This window comes from Oncorhynchus masou, unplaced genomic scaffold (genome assembly GCF_036934945.1).
Source record: "Oncorhynchus masou masou isolate Uvic2021 unplaced genomic scaffold, UVic_Omas_1.1 unplaced_scaffold_648, whole genome shotgun sequence".
In the NCBI taxonomy this organism is placed as follows: domain Eukaryota; kingdom Metazoa; phylum Chordata; class Actinopteri; order Salmoniformes; family Salmonidae; genus Oncorhynchus; species Oncorhynchus masou.
In genome coordinates this window covers 444,137-447,409 of record NW_027012917.1, presented here as the reverse complement: position 1 = coordinate 447,409, position 3,273 = coordinate 444,137, and positions in this window count along the sequence as shown.

Here is a 3,273-nt window from a genome sequence, read left to right as displayed (position 1 = left end):
CTCTATCTGTGAGTCAATAAGGTCCTGGAACAGAGAAGAGGATCAGAGAGACAACCTTCGCTCATTGCAGGACGTCCTTTCTTCACACTGGACATTGATGAGACCCTGATGAAGACAGCTTGCTGTTGAAATGTTGGATAATAAAGTATTGCATTGGTGCTTTTACTAGTCTTTTGAAACATTCTGCATACATTATCTTGTATAACCGAATGTACCGTTCCACCTTTTGTGAATACTATTTTTTCCATAAGGTAAAATAACGTGATACGTTATCTTTTGTGATGAAATGTACCGTTCCACTTCGTGTTCATTACATATTTCCTTAATATTGATACATTACATGGTCTGCCCAAACATACTGTTACAACTTTTGTTACTGTTTCCATAACATACATTTCTGAGATACATTATGTAGTGTGATCAATCTTTACAGTCTTTACAGAGTGATCGAAATTTAAAGGCAATGTTCCCGCTTCAGCCGAGACTGCATTCACGGTTTGTTCCAGACAGACGATAGTTAGAGACTGCATTCACGGTTTGTTCCAGACAGACGATAGTTAGAGACTGTATTCACGGTTTGTTCCAGACAGACGATAGTTAGAGACTGTATTCACGGTTTGTTCCAGACAGACGATAGTTAGAGACTGTATTCACGGTTTGTTCCAGACAGACGATAGTTAGAGACTGTATTCACGGTTTGTTCCAGACAGACGATAGTTAGAGACTGTATTCACGGTTTGTTCCAGACAGACGATAGTTAGAGACTGTATTCACGGTTTGTTCCAGACAGACGATAGTTAGAGACTGTATTCACGGTTTGTTCCAGACAGACGATAGTTAGAGACTGTATTCACGGTTTGTTCCAGACAGACGATAGTTAGAGACTGTATTCACGGTTTGTTCCAGACAGACGATAGTTAGAGACTGTATTCACGGTTTGTTCCAGACAGACGATAGTTAGAGACTGTATTCACGGTTTGTTCCAGACAGACGATAGTTAGAGACTGTATTCACGGTTTGTTCCAGACAGACGATAGTTAGAGACTGTATTCACGGTTTGTTCCAGACAGACGATAGTTAGAGACTGTATTCACGGTTTGTTCCAGACAGACGATAGTTAGAGACTGTATTCACGGTTTGTTCCAGACAGACGATAGTTAGAGACTGTATTCACGGTTTGTTCCAGACAGACGATAGTTAGAGACTGTATTCACGGTTTGTTCCAGACAGACGATAGTTAGAGACTGCATTCACGGTTTGTTCCAGACAGACGATAGTTCCAGTAAACCCTCCAGGTTAGCTGATTATAGGGTGCCATGTAAAGTTCATACTCTCTTGAATATGGCCATTCTTGGTTTCACACGTAACACAAGGCTTGTGCCGTACAGGCTCAGGGTCTACTGGCGGGCGATGTGGTGAAACGTCCTGGAACTGTTACAAGTAGTGGCGGTGTTCTGAGAAACAGGAAGTGTCTGTTCTGTTGACCTACCAGTAAACCTACTGGAACCAGTGAGCAGAAATAGGAGGTGCACCTGCACGTGTATAATCACCACCCTGAAAAATGCATTTCCCCAATGGGTTTGGTGACAAACTCGATACTAAATTGTCCCAATGTTCTCAGTAGAACAGAATTGAATATCTTTTCATTGTTTTCGGTGGCAGCATGTGACAAACATGTGAAGTCATACTTACTGTAACTTTAACACAATGATCTATTGTAGGTCGGCATCTGGAAATGAGATGAAACCATTATTGACACTACTATGAGTCATTAAATATGAGATGAAACCATTATTGACACTACTATGCGTCATTAATGGCATCGATGGAGAGAGGGGGGCAGAGAGAGAGGGACAGAGAGGAGAGAGAGAGAGGGACACAGAGAGAGAAGGACAGAGACAGGAGGTGCAGAGAGAGATACACAGAGACAGGAGGGGAAGAGAGAGAGAGGGACACAGAGAGAGAAGGACAGAGACAGGAGGTGCAGAGAGAGAGATACACAGAGACAGGAGGGGCAGAGAGAGAGAGGGACACAGAGAGAGAAGGACAGAGACAGGAGGGGCAGAGAGAGAGATACACAGAGACAGGAGGGGCAGAGAGAGAGAGAGCGACACAGAGAGTGAAGGACAGAGACAGGAGGGGCAGAGAGAGAGATACACAGAGACAGGAGGGGTAGAGAGAGAGAAGGACAGCGAGAAAGAGGAACAAAGAGAGGAGGGGCAGCGAGAGAGAGGGACAGAGTGAGAGAGAGGGACAGAGAGATAGAGGCACAGAGAGATGAGTGGCAGAGAGAGGGACAGAGAGAGGGACACGAGAGAGAGAGGGACAAAGAGAAGAAGGATAGAGAGAGAGACAGAGAGGGACTGAGAGAAAGTGGGACAGAGAGAGGAGGGGCAGAGAGATGAGTGGCAGAGAGAGGGACAGAGAGAGGAGGAGCAGAGAGATGAGTGGCAGAGAGAGGGACAGAGAGAGGAGGAGCAGAGAGAGACAGAGAGAGGAGGAGCAGAGAGAGGGGTGGCAGAGAGAGAGGGACGAAGAGAGAGAGAGGAGGGGCTGAGAGAGAGAGACAGAGACAGAGATGGACATAGAGAAATCGGGACAGAGAGAGGAGGGGCAGAGAGAGGAGGGACAGAGAAGGAGGAGGGACAGAGAGAGGAGGGACAGAGAGAGGAAGAACAGAGAGAGAGAGAGAGAGAGAGGGACAGAGAGAGAGAGAGAGACAGCAACACAATTAGATGCAACCATATCATGAGAAAACAAAAATATAATTAGTTGACACATTGGAAAGAATTACAAAAAAACTGAGCAAACTAGAATGCTATTTGACGCTAAGCAGAATACCTAACCACTGTGACTGACCCAAGATTAAGGAAAGACTTGACCATGTACAGACTCAGTGAGCACAGCGTTGCTATTGAAAGAGGCTGCCATAGGCAGACCTGGCTCTCAAGAGAAGACACAGAGAGACAAATGTGCACACTGCCCCATTTTCATAAACTCCCATATCTATTGGGTGAAATGCCACAGTGTGCAATCACAGTAGCAAGATATGTGACCTGTTGCCACAAGAAAAGGGCAACCAGTGAAGAACAAACACATATTTAAGTTGATTTACTTTCCCTTATGAACTTCTATTTTCCCTATTTGCACGTTATACCATTGTATATAGAGATAATATGACGTTTGAAATGTCTCTATTCCTTTGGAACGTTTGTGAGTGTAATGTTCACTGTTCATTTTATATATTTTATTTCACCTTGTTTATTATCTATT